Source organism: Eptesicus fuscus, chromosome 18 (assembly GCF_027574615.1).
Source record: "Eptesicus fuscus isolate TK198812 chromosome 18, DD_ASM_mEF_20220401, whole genome shotgun sequence".
NCBI classification, from domain to species: Eukaryota; Metazoa; Chordata; class Mammalia; order Chiroptera; family Vespertilionidae; genus Eptesicus; species Eptesicus fuscus.
In genome coordinates, this window is record NC_072490.1 from 52,536,771 (window position 1) to 52,552,887 (window position 16,117).

Consider the following 16,117-nt stretch of genomic DNA (forward strand, 5'->3'; position numbering starts at 1 on the left):
AGAAGTAATGTACAAAGCAAAGAAGGCATTGATCCTACTTAATCTTGACTAATGAGGATGAGGCAGATCAGATAGATTTACAACACTGAGCACTTATTATGCGCCAGGCACCGTCCTCAGTATTTCACAAGTATTATCTCATCCATTCCACCCTGCAAGGGGGTACCATTATTATCCCCATTTTTATGGATAAGTAAATTAAGACTCAAAGGGGTAAAGGATGGTCTAAAGTTACATGAATTTAGTTGAGGAGAGCTGGGTTTGCTTCCCAGGCAAAGAAAGCAGTTAATGAAACACAGGACGTTAAGAACAAGCTAAAGGTGTTAGAGGGAAGGAAAAAAAGCCAATGTAGCTAGTGCGTGCATGAGACAAAATGAGGGGAAGCTGGACAAACAGCTGGGGAGCCACTGCTGACCAAGCACGCCAGTGGAAGAGTGAAAACTTCAAGTTCATAAACATTTGTCTTTCCAAGTGGTTAAGCAGAGGCAAGAGATCACCTGTCAACTACGGAGGCTGGACTTTGGCATTAAATGTGAAGTTGAACTAGAGACCTGGAGTTTCTTTGATTCTAGAAACAGTAGTAGCAGCAGCAGTAGTAATAGTAATAGTAGAGATGATCACTTTTTAGAAGGTGTTCTATATGCTAATTTCTTTATATTATCCTTTATGCTTATGATAATATTGTCCATTAGGTCTTCTTATGCCCATTTTAAGAGCAAAAATATCAAAGACTCATGGCAAGTCAGGACGCAAGGTCAGATGTGACGAGATACAAAAGCCCATGCCCACTCCACTGCTCTCCTTTCACAGGAGACCCAGTCGGAACATTTCATTTGTCCAACAGTTTTAGGAAGGATCAGACTCTGGCCAAAAAGCAGACTGTTTCTCTCCAACTTACACAGTTCCCAGAATTTTAGCCTACCCATGAATTTCAATGTAGACTTGCACATTTTTTACAAATAAAAAGAAAAACTCAAACTACAGATATATGAAGGCAAAATTAACTCAATCGCATGCCCAAAATAACCAATGTACATATGCTGGTATTTATATTTACTCTTTTCATACAAAACCATATGAACATAGTCTTTTTTCATTATTTCCATCAAAATAGACACAAAGAGAACATTAATGCCCAATAATATCTCACATGAATATTTATATAAAAATTATAGATAAAGTATTAAGAAATAATATCCAACAATAAGAAAAAGGATAATAATGTGGCAAAGGGAGTTATCTCAGGAATGCAAGGTTGGTTTAACATAAAAAAATCGATTAATATAATTTGCCACAGTAATAAACTTAAAAAGACAAGCCATATGATCATCTAAATAGATACAAAAAAAGCATTTGACAAACTCTGACACTGATTACTGATTTTTTAAAAGTCTTGGCAAACTATAAATAGCAGGAAACTTCCTCGACCTGAAAAGGGAAACTATGAGAAACCAACCGTCATACTTAATGGTGAAAGAATGAACAAGACAAGGATATCTGCTCTCCCCATCTCCATTCAACATTTTCTAAAGATTCTAGCCAGTGCAATAAAGCTAGAAAATAAAAGCATACAGATTGAAAAAAAATAAAAGATGTACAACTGTATTTTTTTTCCTCAGAGAGCACATTTATTTATGTCAAGGACTGACAACAGTGGCAGACTGTAAATAAAGTTTTATTGAAATGCAGTCACACTCAATTCACTTATGTACTGCCTATGTCTGCCCCCTCCCCTGCCTCCCACTCCAACAATGGGGAAAAGTTGAAGAGTTGCCATGAAGATTCACAAACCAAAAATATTTAAACCAAAAATATTTACAACCTGGCTTTAAAAAAACAACACAGTTTGCGAATTCCTGATCTACGCAGGAAATTTGATAAAATCTGCAAGAGAGAACTAATAGGCAACTTTAGCAGTATTTCAGAATACAAGATCGATATATAAAAATCAGTTACATTTCTATATACTTACAATTTGTAATCAGAAATTAACATTTTAAATACCATGTATAATAGCACCAAATTCTAAAAAATACTCAGAGGAAATCTGACTAAAGATGTGAATGAACTGCATGAAAACTGTAAAGGTTTAAAAGCATGTACTCTATTTATGGTTAATATTTTTTAAATGTTGATTCTCTCCTAATCAAAATCCCACCATACTGCTTTGTAGAAATGGATACACTCCCCATCAATCAAGTAACAATTATTAACAACTCTTTAGCAATAATGTTTGCACATCCTAACACTGGCCTTCTGGAAATGCAGGGAAGGGCACTAGGACGGTCAACACAGTGACACCAATATCATGATGTATGTGACATGGTAGCATGACACTGGTGACATTCCATGGCAAGCCCATGCAGATGTTGCTATTGATCACCAGTTCTTCATCAATGAGCCTGGATAAAGGGTTCTACTTATGACAGCTTGGAGCTAGTACCCTCTTTGCCATTTCAGAGGTCTGGCAGATGCCTCTGACTGAGGTAGGTAAATATTTTTCTCTATCTTCATTTTTTTTTGCCCAGCCTTCTCTGCCTTTTTATTGCTTTGCCAAAATCAAGGAAAATGGGTTCTGTATTGCTGCCTATATTTAGTCTTGCATTTAAATATGATTACACTAGGGGCCCAGTGCATGAAATCATGCACGTTGAAAGGAACTGTGGGCCGTGAGGCTGTGGTGGGCACAGGGGCGGGTCTCCGCCCATCCTCTGTGCCCCCACCTGGCCCCTGCCTCCGCGGCCCCCGGTCCCGTCTGTCCACAGCCCCGCTCCTGCCCCCGCTGCTCCCATGCGCTGACAGCACCGGCCCCACTTGCACCTGCTGACGGAGTGGAGCAATTGAGGCCGGCGCCAGCAGCAGGTGCAAGCAGCGGCTCTGGCACCAGCAGCAGGTGCGAGTGCTGGGCGGGACCGCAGCGCGAGGGAGCTAAGAATTTTCAATAATCACCAGAGGCTCACCCCGATGACAGCAACCAGCACCCGGTCTTGGTCTGGCACCCCCACTCACCTGTTCCACCGTCCCGCCATGGCCAGCACTCGCCATGTTCCATGCTCTGCTGCCTGCTGAAGACACCTGCCATGTTCCATGCACAGTCCCTGGTGGTCAGTGCATGTCATAGTGACTGGCTGTTTGGTTGTTCCACTGTTTGGTCTATTTGCATATTAGCCTTTTATTATATAGGATAGTGTTCTCCTTTAAGAACCAATATACAATTCATATATTGCAGGGAGCTTCCTACTGACTAAGCCCATATCATAATAAGTTTGACTTTCTCTGAATCCTTTCAACACTCTATTCTGTGCTGATAACACTGTATTTAGTTCTCTGCTGCTAGGGTTATTTTCTGAGCCTCACCTTTCTCACCTGTAAACTGGTGAAACTGATATCCATTTGCAGAGTTATTGTGAGGACTAGAGATGATGTGTGCTTACCACTGGATGTCAGCTCTATAGATACTTGGATTTTGCCTAATTTATGTATCACTTTAACCCCAAGTACTTAGTAGAGTGCTAAGTACAGAGTGATCCTATATAATAAAAGCCTAATATGCTAAGTGTCCAGTCATCCAGTAGTCTGTTCAACCAATCAAAGCATAATATGCTAATGATATGCTAAGGCCGCTCAACCGCTCACTCTGATGTACACTGACCACGAGGGGGCAGACAGTTGACCAAGCGAACAATCACTATGATGTGCACTGACCACTAGGGGACATACAGTTGACCAGTTGACCAGTCACTATGATGTGCACTGACTACCAGGGGGATGCTCCAACCAGTAGGTTAGCTTGCTGCTGGGGTCCGGCCAATCGGGACTGAGTGAGAAGGGCTGGACATGCCCTGGAGCCCTCCTGTAGTCCCTCCCCAGCTGAGCAACCTCCCTCGTCCCTCCCCAGCCCCGATCGTGCACCGGTGGGGTCCCTTGGCCTGGCCTGCACCCTCTTGCAATCTGGGATCCCTGGGGGATGTTGGAGAGCTGGTTTTAGCTCGATCCCACAGACCAGGCTGAGAGACCCCATTGGTGCACGAATTCATGCACCGGGCCTCTAGTTGTTCTATAAATAGCTATTAAATGGATAGGTAAACATCCTTTTTTCATATCAGGGCACATAAAAACAAGTTCAATTCATGCATAGTTAATATTTTATAACAGTGATATCCCAGTGTTTTTCATTTCATTCTATACTAAAATTCTGTGGCACAACAAATATATATCCTATTTTTTGCCAATCTGACAAAAAAATAGGTATAATTTTTATTCATTTATAATGAACGGCTATTGTATTGGCTATTGTCATTTTTTTATTTGACAATCTAAGAGAAAAGATGTTAATGCTCCAGACTAAATGGTCAGGTATTGCATGTTTTCAAAATTCTTGTGGCACACAGGTTGACAATTGCTGTTCTGTAAGAATTGAATTGCTTGTAGGTGATCACTCTGGATGCTCTTTTTGTCTCTTGGAATCATAGTTTACTCAGAGCTTCTAAAGTTAAAAATTAAGGCAAGGAGAACCAAGATGGAGGTGTAGGTAAACACATTACTCTGCCTCCCACAACCACATCAAAATTACAACTGAAATACAGAATAACCATCATTCAGAACTGCCTGAAATCTGGCTGAATAGAAATCCTACAACTAGAGAAGTAAAGAAGAAAGTGCATCAAGACTGGTAAAGGGGGTAGAGGTGAGAAACAGGCTAGTCTGACACCCATGTGTGACAATTCTTTTAATTGGGAAGGATATCTTGGCTGTGGAGGCCTTCTGTGAGGAACAAGGGGTCCCAGCGCCACACCAGCCCCCCCAGCCCAGGGTTCCAGAGCTGGGAAGAGAAGTCCCCATAACTTTGGGCTGTAAAAACCAGCAGGGATTGTGGCTGAGTGACATAGAGGCTGCTGGAGACCCAAGCAGTTCCTCTTAAAGGGACGGCACATAAACTTACTTGGACTAGTTTCCTCTGAGCTCCAGTCAGGGGAGGAACTGGATTGTCTGGCATCAGAGCAAGACCTCAGGGGCGGTTTTCTCCCAGACAGGGGTGCTAGCAGGGGTCATTGTTCCTATACTGAGACCTCCCCCATCTCAGAGCTGACTGACAGGTGCCATATCTGAGTTTCCATCAGCATGGCTCATAATGTTTGCTCTGCCCTGGTGATTCCCTGATATCTTGCCCCATCCAATTTGCAGCCCCACCCAAGCTGTTTGCAGCAGCTTTTCCATATGAATGGCCTGTCCTGGCTCAGGCTTCAGACTTCCCTAAAATCTCTCAAACAAGCAGCAGCTGGTGTCAGCATGCCCCATACCTACCAATAAGAGGCCAAGATCTGGCACTAGCACCAGCCTGCCTTGCTTCACTGCTGGGCTTTGCCTGGGCACTTCCTAGCCCAACACAAGTAGCAGCCATCTGCAGATAGCTCTGTAGCTCCTGCTGGGTGGCCCCAGGCAGTGGCTGACTTTGCACCTCCCAGGAGGCCACAGAACCAGTGCACCCAGTGATCAGCGTCAGAACATACCAGATTACAACTCTACACATCCACAAGCAACACATTCAAGGGGCAGACTCAGTGAGCGCCAAAGCCCCACTGAAGTAAGTCCTGGTCCAAAGGGGTGTCTCCTGCATAGCAGCTCTTCTGCTATAGTCGCAGCTGGTCCTCACAGCCAATTGGCCTGAAAGTCAACTTCCCCCAGTAATGCCAACAGCAATCAAGGTTCAACTACAACAAGACTGTGCACATAGCCCACACAGGGGTGCACCTAGAGTGCCCAGCTCAGATGACTAGGGAGGCTAAGCCAGTGGGCCCTCTGGACACCTACTACACAAGACCTCTCTACCAACTCCAGGAGACATAGCAGCTCTACCTAATACATAGAAACAAACAAAGGGAAACAGCCAAAATGTGGGACAAAGAAACATGTCACAAATGAAATAACAGAAGAAATCTCCAGGAAAATAATTACATGAAATGGAAGCAAGCAAACTACTAGATACAAGGTTCAAAATAATGGTTATAAGGCTTCTCAAGGATCTTAATGAGAGCTTCAAAGGACTTACTGAGACTTTCAAGGATCTTAGTGAAAACATCAAAGACATGAAAAAGGACCAGTTAGAAATTAAGCATATACTAACTGAAATAAAGAATAATTTACAGGGATTCAATAGTAAAGTAGAGGATTCTGAGAATCACATCAATAATTTGGGATATAAGAAAGCAAAAAACACCCAATCAGAAGAGCAAAAAGAAAAAAGAATTCCAAAATATGAAGATAGTGTAAGGAGCCTCTGGAACAACTTCAAGTGTACCAACATTTGCATTATGGGGGTGCCAGAAGGAGAAGAGAGAGAGAGCAAAATATTGAAAACCTATTTGAAGAAATAATGACAGAAAACTTCCCCTACCTGGTGAAAGAAACAGACTTACAAGTACAGGAAGCACAGAGAGTCCCAAAAAAGAGGAACCCAAAGAGGCCCACACCAAGACACTTTAAAGCATAATTAAGATGCCAAACGTTAAAGACAAAGAGAGAATCTTAAAAGCAGCAAGAGAAAAGCAGTTAGTTACCTACAAGGGAGCACCTATATGACTGTCAGCTGATTTCTCAATAGAAACTTTGTGGCCAGAAGGGAGTGGCAAGAAATATTCAAAGTGATGAATGGCAAGGACCTACAACCAGGATTACTCTACCCAGCAAAGCTATCATTCAGAATTGAAGGTCAGATGAAGAGCTTCATAGACTAGAAAAAGCTAAAGGAGTTCATCACCACCAAACCAGTATTATATGAAATGCTGAAGGGTATACTTTTAGAAGAAAAAGAAGGAGGAGGAGGAGAAGAAGAAGAGAAGAAAAAAAAAAAAAACACAATAAAATGGCATTAAATACATATCTATCAACAATTGAATCTAAAAATCAAAATAAATGAACAAGGACTCTAATGAACAAAATATGCTGATGAATAAAATAGAACCAGAGGCATGGAAACATGGAACAGACTGACGAATCTCAGAGGGAAGAAGGGAGGGGGCGGGAAGAGATTAACCACAAAACTTATATGCTTATATGCATTACCAATGGACACAGACAATAGGGTGGTGAAGGCCTGGGGCGGGGTGGGAACTGGTTGGAGGGTGAATGAAAAGGAGAGCAGCTGTAATACTCTCAAAAAAGATAAAAATATAAATTTAATTTAAAAAAATTAAGGCAACCCTGGCCCTGATACACCAAGGATGAGGGCTCAATCCCAGGTCAGGGCACATACAAGAATCAACCAATGAATACATAAATAAGTGGAACCACAAATCAATGTCTCTCTCTCCCACCTCTCTCTAAAATCAATAAAAAAATTGTTAAAAAGAAATTAAGGCAAATATCACAAACAGAGCCAGACTAGAGTGAAGCAAATGAGGCCCAAACCTGGTGTGCAAATTTAAAGAAGTGCCAGAAAACACAGCAATCAAAAGAAATAGTATTTTCATGGAATATTTTTTTAAAATCAAAATTAATATAAAAAATCCATGGTGAACAAAATCAGTTTAAAATAAAGACAAGGTCAGTTAATAGTGCCAGACTGAGCCATACTGAAGCCTGAGGCGAAGGGGGAAAGCAGTAACACCGATCCTATCCTACCTAATAATAGAGTAGTATGCAAATTAACCATACCTCCGCGACAAAAATGGCGGCCCCCATAGCCACAAGATGGCGGCGACCAGTACACTCAGCCCCGCCGGAGTTCCCCAGTCCCAGGGAGGACTGCCGCTGAGAGCCGGGCAGCTCGGGGTGTCCGGCTGGGAGGCGTCGGCGCCCCCACGGCGCCATCGCCGCCCCGGGGTGTCCGGCTGGGAGGTGTCCGCGCCCCCACGCCGCCATCGCCGCCCGGAGGCCGCCCGGGGTGTCCGGCTGGGAGGCGTCCGCGCCCCCACGCCGCCATCAGCGCCCGGAGGCCGCCCGGGGTGTCCGGCTGGGAGGCGCCCAGGACCCCACACTGCCATCCCCTCCCGGAGGCAGCCCGGGGTGTCCGGCTGGGAGGCGCCCAGGACCCCACGCCGCCATCCCCTCCCGGAGGCAGCCCGGGGTGTCCGGCTGGGAGGCGCCCAGGACCCCACGCCGCCATCCCCTCCCGGAGGCAGCCCGGGGTGTCCGGCTGGGAGTCGCCCAGGACCCCACGCCGCCATCCCCTCCCGGAGGCAGCCTGGGGTGTCCGGCTGGGAGGTGCCCAGGACCCCACACCGCCATCCCCTCCTGGAGGCAGCCCGGGGTGTCTGGCTGGGAGGCTTCCCGACCCCACGCCTCCAATGCCTCCCATAGGCAGCCCGGGGTGTCCGGATAGGAGGCGCCCCGGACCCCACACTGCCATCCCCTCCTGGAGGCAGCCCGTGGTGTCTGGCTGGGAGGCGTCCCGACCCCACGCCTCCAATGCCTCCCAGAGGCAGCCCGGGGTGTCTGGATGGCAGGCGCCCATGACCCCACGCTGCCATCCCCTCCCAGAGGCAGCCCGGGGTGTCTGGATGGGAGGCGCCCAGGACCCCACACTGCCATCCCCTCCCAGAGGCAGCACGGGGTGTCTGGATAGGAGGCACCCAGGACCCCACACTGCCATCCCCTCCTGGAGGCAACCCGGGGTGTCTGGATGGGAGGCGCCCTCAACCCCACGCCGCCAACCCCTCCCAGAGGCAGCCCTAGGTATCTGGCTGGGAGGCACCCGCACCCCCCAGGGAGCGAGTCAAGTACTGATGATTCTACCAAAGGAAAAGTTTAGAGAAAGAGAGGATAGAAAAGGAATAGAAGGAGAAAAGTAAGAAAGGACAAAAGATGAAACATCAAGCAAAAGAAAGAGAAGAAAAAAAGGAAGAAACAACCACAGGATATCACCTTTCCAAGTCTCATGAAATTCCTGTTTAAGGAGTTTATTTTATGATTCTTTTAGTTTGGGTTTACATTTTTACTGTTTTGTCAAGACCACAGCAGGTACACTGTCCAATATGTTTTTTTTAAATAAATTTTATTGATTTTTTTACAGAGAGGAAGGGAAAAGGATAGAGGCTAGAAACATCTATGGAGAGAGAAACATCGATCAGCTGCCTCCTGCAGTATGTGCCCCCAACCAAGGTACATGCCCTTGACCAGAATTGAACCTGGGACCCTGAGTCTGCAGACCGACACTCCATCCACTGAGCCAAACCAGTTAAAGCTGTCCAATATGTTAAAGAAAAAACCCTATCTAATAAAGAGAGAATATGCAGGAGAGGGCATTTGGGGGTGACCGGGCTGTCAGGGGAGAACAGTTGGAGATGATCTGGCTGGCAGGGGAGCAGTTAGGCGTCGATCAGGCTGGCAGGGGAGTGGTTAGGGCAGTGATGGTGAACCTATGACACGCGTGTCAGCACTGACACACATAGCCATTTCTGATGACACGCGGCAGCATGCCGAGGATGAAACATTTGCGACTAGAGTCTTGGAGTTAGTTTTTTCCTCAAAGTGACACACTACCCGAGTTATGCTCAGTTTTTTGGCGAAGTTTGACACACTAAGCTCTAAAGGTTGCCCATCACTGGGTTAGGGGGTGATCAGGCTGGCAGGCGAGCAGTTGGGAGCCAGCAGTCCCGGATTGTGAAAGGGATGTCTGACTGCCTCTTTAGGCCCGATCCCTGTCGGGCCTAAAGAGGCAGTCAGACATCCCCCGAGGGGTCCCAGATTGGAGACTGTGCAGGCTGGGCTGAGGGACACCCTCCTCCAGTGCACGAATTTCGTGCACCGGGCCTCTAGTCATATATAAAATCATTAGATTTTTAACACTGCATTAAAATATTATCTCTCTTGACTACTAAGTTTCTAGCACCCCCTTAAATTATGTGCCCCAGTGAGAGTCTCACTTTCTTCCCCTAATGCCAGCTCTGCACAACAGTCCAAACTGCCTTGGGAAATCCCTCAGACTGGCCCTGAGACAGTATCCTGCTCTTGATCAATTCAGCTCTGTCTGCTGTGTCCACCCACAGCTGGGCCATCTCGTGGCTTCTCCAGGTGGCCCTCGGTAGAGAAGCTGCCTTACACGGAAGGAGTCAGGCTACTCACAAAATGTGTGCTGTAACCAGCAGTCACGCTCAGTGCAGGGCGGTGCAAGGTCTCCTGGTCGCTGGCACCCACCCTCACTCCCCGCACAGCCTCCGAGGCAGGCCGACCCACTACACTATTTTATCTATGCTCGTTCTTGCTTGTGTTATTACTCTGCCTCTCTCTCTCTCTCTCTCTCTCTCTCTCTCTCTCCCTCTCTCTCTCTCTCACACACACACACACACACACACACACACACACACGACCTGTGCGATTTGGAAGCATGCATGCTTGTTGGGACCAACTTTCCTCTGTCCTCAGGAGCCTGGGCTCCCCCAAGCCTCCCACAAATCGCTGGAACTTTTCCTCCAGCCGCCAAGACACAGGCGCCTCCGGCAGGCAGGGTCTGTACCCATTCCTTTTGCCTCCCCCAAGGACCACATTGCTTCCCATAAATTCACAGTTTTATCCTGAGATGAAATCACACCATTTCTGCCAGGAATCACACATGGAAACATGATTTCATTTTGCTTCTGGACATATTGTATTTGATAAAATTAAAAGGAAGTCACCATACCAACATTTTCACACAAGAAGAAAGGGGAAAAAAAGAGGAAAGTAAAACTCAACCAACTATGAGATCCAGTACAGGGAAGATATGAGGAAGCGTCTCTTCCAGGTTCCAGATCTGGAGGTATGAAATATTCTCCCGTATGTGTCTTTGTTCCCACTCATGGCATCTAGCCAGGCAGCAACTAACAGAAGAGCTGGATGCCAGCTCCATTAAGCGAATTTAAACCTAAATGGAGAGCCAGTCATGGGGGAAATGAAATCTCTCTGGTCCACATCTCGCAGTGAGAACAGAGATTCCTGCAAGCTCTCCGAAGTCAGCTTCATCCTTTGGGTCCCTGACACAGCACGTGGACTTGGCGTGGGGCCTGCCACGACAGAAGGCAGGTTCGAGAACTGTCTCTTGTACAAGTCCATTAGGTCCGGGAGTTCTGTTCATCACTGTCCCACAGTCCTACAGTCAGGGGGCGGAGTACAGGCCTCCACAAGCTGTCCCAGGGACTTTCCAGGGGACATGTCTTAGGTCACCCCGACAGCAGGTGCGACCCCCACCAAAGCTTCTGCCAAGGAACCACTCGACAAGGGGCCACCTTATACGAGTGGCTCCAGGCATGCAGCGGGAGTCACCGAGCCACAGGTGCCACGCCTCTGGGACCATGACAGGGAGAAACGTGGATGCAGCGCGACTCATCAAAACTCACCCAGGACTGGTCATAAAGAAGCCAACGGCACAAGACAAGTTCAATGGCATTCTTTCTCCACGAATTAGTGTGTCTTTTTCTCATTATGAAACTAGACTGACACAAGGCTATTTGCTCCCTGAAGTTATAAAACCTTCTTTCTTTCTGTCTATTCACAGGTCTAGTCCCCATCCAGGTCTGACACTGAATAAACATTTCCTGAATGAGAAGATTACATACATATATTCATTGAGAAAATCTCCAAAACATGGAAAAATATTTTAAATGCAACAAAACTCTCCTGTCATTTCATAGCACAGCGATTTACATTTTAGGTACATTGACAATTATATTTTAGGATATTCTGTTTGGAATGTAACCAGCCTAATTTGAGATTAGGCTATATATAGAATTTGTATCCTGTTTTTGCCAAGCATCGTCTGATCTTGCCTTAAATTTTAGCCTTCCATTTGGTTCCCTCTTCTTCAACTCAAGTGGGGTGGCAGCTACAGGCACAGAAATAAGTCAGTACACAGCGACCCACAGTCAAACACCAGAGCTGCTGGAGTAAACAACTCGGGCGGAGTGAAGGGTCCTTCGGAGCAGTTCTCCCTCACTCCCAGCACAGGCCGCTCCTTCGGTTACCAAGTGGAGCAAACGCCAGGACACGACACCCTCACCAAAACATGTAGTCTTCTCTGCACAGAAAAGGGACGCATCTTTCTATCAACAGCCAGGTAAGAATGGAGCTCAGGGACAGTAACCATCGAGGGTATGCGATCGCTCAAGCACCTGTGAATCCTAAAGACCGACAAGTGGTTCCTGTAAGAATCACAGATTTCCCCAACGGTCTCACTGTGCACACTGGCTTCTAATTATGCATTGTGCCTTTCAGCTCAGCAGACTTCCCTGCCCATATCTCCGCTTGGGTATCTCCACAGTGAGACCCAATTCCAAGGCTCACGGAAGATCTTCCCCTTCAAACCTGCAACCCGCCTGCCCCATCTCAGTAAACAACGACTCTCAGTTTCCTTCTGTCTCAGGGCAAGAACGTGATGTCATCCCTTTCCCCTCTCTCCCACCTCCCACCAAACCTCTGCCTGGAACCGACCCAGATGTGACCACTTCCTCCGCTCCCTGGGGAGGCGCCATCACTGCTCACCTGACAGCGCGGCCCTTCCTCCCTGTCTCTGCATCCACGCTTGTCTCCTTACGGTCCAACGCCCACAGGCCCTCCAGACTGCCTTTATGACGCGAGGCAACAAGGGGGCAGCACAGGGCGTGGTTTTTAAGTAATAAAATGACAGCTGGCTCTGTATCTTGACTAGGATCGTGATTACATAACTGTGTGCATTTGTTAAAGCTCAGAGAACTGTATACCAATAAGGGGACATTTCACTGTATGTTTAAAAAATGAAAGCAAAACCATAAATCAGACCACAGAAGTTCTCTGTTAAAACCTCTATCGTAAACGTCAAGTGTGAAATGCCCTATGATGGTTTTGACTTCATCTCTATACCCTTCCTCCTCTTTACCCGCTCTGGTCCAGGCACACTGCCCCCCCCTCCCCCACCTGCTCCTCAAAAATGTGACTTTGCACAGGCAGTTCCCCTCCCCTGAAATGTGTCCCCCCCGCTGCCCCCACACCTACCACCCCCTCCCGCCTCCCGCCCCCCTGCCTCCCAGACACTTGCAAGGTTAACACCCTCCACTCCACCTCCTGAACTGACCTCACCTGCCCAGGGGCGCTCTATTCAAAGGTGCCACGCATCTCCCATCAGCACCCCAATACCTCTTACCTTGCTCTAACTGCCATCTTTCGTAGCTTTTGTCAAGTTCATACATACCATATAACTAACCTACTTACATTTTGTGGCCGTTGTCTGACTCCCCATTACCCACTCCAGGTGGGAAATCAGCACCTTGAGCAGACACGAAAGGTGCCTACCACATGTGTGGCATTGCACGAGGCCCCTACTGTAGGCTCAAAACACAAAATGACACTTATTCTTGTTTTTAAAAATGGGTGGGCTACAAAACCCCCAAGTCCGCCCTTCGCTCACACATTCGTTCCCAACGCCTGTGTTAACTTATAGACAGGCTCCAGCGGAACGTCAGCTCCCGAGGACAGGGGTCTTGGTCTGCCTTCTCGCTGTTTCTCCAGCCAGAACGGGTGTGGCGCACGGCAAGCGCTCACTGTCTGGTGAGCCAGTAAGCTCCCTGCAGACAGGACATATAGGTCCTGCTGCTCTGCGGTTCGGGCTCTCCCGGCACAGACGAGGCCCGGCAGGCGCAGGGCACGGTCAGCCCTGCAGCATCCTCAGGGCCAGGTCACAGGTGTCCAGGGGCCACAGTGCACGGACTCCCCTCGGCGCCCCTGGGAACACGTGACAGGACCACTCCTAACTTCAGGGACCTTAGTCCTCTGTGGCGCATCGCAACAGAGGCTCACGATGTTGCCATGGATTCTGAGCATGAAAACGAGGTCAAATAACCACACGCCTGGAAAGCAAGCTTCTTCAGAGAAATGGCAGGCGTTTCCTTTGTTTTCTGACCTTGTCACCTCATTTCTTCATCTGAAACTTCAAACCAAAGTCACCCGGAGCCCAAACATCCAGGGAGGAAGCCGCAGCCGTCATCTACCCAGGGCCCCCGCCCGCCAGAACTCAGAGGCCTTGCGTCTTGGATGTGAATTTCCCGAAGACGGACGGGCCTCACTAGCAAGTGGACAACAGCCCGAGCTACGGCGTCAACTCTACAGCCACGGTCCATGCAGCGCTCCAGCACTGCCCAACACACACACACACACACACACACACACACACACACGCAACATGTGAGCAACGGGTGTAAGTTTACATTACACACCGAACATTGCAATATGTAAAAAGCGACAAGTGAAATTAATTCCATAGTATATCTGCTCTGACTCAATATATCCAAACTGCTATACTTTCAATATGAAATCAGTAAAAATTATTAATTTTTTTTCACACTAAGTTATAAAGATGTGGTATATATTCATATTACACCGACCCTGTGTCTCGGTTCAGACGGGCCCCATCCGGGAGCTCCCGCAGGCACAGGGCTGGTGGCGGCCACACTGCACAGCACAGGCTCTCTTCTCAGGCGCTCTGTTGCTCTCGGAGTCATACCACTGACAGCTCTGAGAACTGTTTTAAAAAGTCTTCTAAGCTGTTCCGGCATTGCTTTCCTCCTCAGCTTCAAAACACCTTGCAAGGCAGTGAAGTGAGGCAGTGTCACAGGGGCTGCGCAGAGTGGCAGAGCCAGCCTGCGTCTCTTATTCCCAAATAATGTGTGTTTCTCTGACCTCTAAATAGAACCCATCTCACTGAATCCCAGTGACTTCCTTGGATTTTTTTATGGTGGCTGACAACAGGGCAAATGTGTGCTGACTGTACCAACAACAAAAGGGAAACTGAGCAGCAACAGAAAGGAGGCTGGAGGCTGGAGGCAGGAGCAAGTTCAAGTGCAATTGCACCGTTTCAGTCCAGCTCTCGGTGGTCTGAGAGGTACAACCAAGGCGGGGCTTGAGGAGAAGAGGGCGCTTTAAGGACTCAGTGTAATGTTCTAACCAAGTTTTTAATGAGGAGGAACTAAAAGCACATTCAGGTTAGGTGGTAACTAACCAGGTGAGAGCGTTGCTTTGAAGATCTGTACCAAGAAGCCCTCTGTCACTTTTTTCCCTTGAAGAAGAGATTATTGCTTCTACTAGCCTCTCAAAGGTGAAGTGCATTACATATGAAGGCAGTTCAATTTGGAGGACTTCCCACAGCGACAGAGTGAGAAGTTGGTGCTAGATGGAACATGAAATAATGACCACATCACAGAGTATCCAGAATGACATTCTCAATCCCTATTCCCATTTTCCCTGGCCTCAAAAAGCGACTTCTGCAAAAGAAAGCAAACTGGATTCAAGTCCACTTTCTTTCAGTGCAAGGTCGGTTTGAAGAGTTGCTCAGCCTACAGAATGGGCTACTCCCACAGCTGACTTAGCAGCGGCAGCAAGGGTTTTCAGGAGAGCCAGGCTGAAATCAGTGGCACTCGGAAAGCCCCCTGCCCAAGTCTGATTGCTTAAAAATGGGGCCCCGTTATAGGAACCCAGATGCTATTTCTACAGGCTGGTTTCTTGGAGAAAGGCAAAGACCAGCCCACCACACAGCCACTATGCTCAAAAGAGCCAAGAAATCGTTGGCAGCCGCCTCGGGAGAAGAGAGTGATAAGCAGTTTGGCACAGAGCTGGGAAGCTTGGTTCCCTCTGCTATTACATGCAGAGATAGCACAAGCAAGTGGAAGAGAGACCTCAGAACCAGTCACGGGCCATGGCCCTTCTGGCCTTTGAACATGCACAAGGGTAACTTCAACCTCCCTGAAATAAACTTGAAGTGTGTTAATAAAAAGATAGCAACGGCTACAGCACTAAAATAAAAGGAACATGTAATGGAGGTGCAGCTCAACAAATACTCCAGGACTCAAGAGCACGCCTCACAACACTGTATTCACGGTGTTTGTGGTGAGACAACCACAACCAGTACTCATGCTTCTGTCACTCACGCATCCGGTCATCCAGGTCATCCAAGCCTTTCACACTGGGTGCTGTGCTCAACCCTGGATTCACAACAGACTAAACCTGCGCTGCCCTCATGGGCCCTACGTATCCACAGAGGGAAGGCAGACACAGCTACATAAGTTCACCCGAGTCAGTAATACTGATAATATTTGTAATAAGAATCGTCATTGTGAGTGCCCGCGTTGGAATCTCTGCAAGGCACTAATCTAACGATCAGCAATTAAACATTAAGACC

The 16,117-nt window shown here is 47.5% G+C and overlaps 1 protein-coding gene across 1 annotated transcript in view; it reads right to left on the minus strand.

The window, feature by feature from the left end:
- The window catches only part of MAGI1 (membrane associated guanylate kinase, WW and PDZ domain containing 1), a 575,588-nt gene that overhangs the window by 193,144 nt on the left and 366,327 nt on the right, over positions 1-16,117 (minus strand). The gene's annotated exons all lie outside the window — the stretch shown is intronic.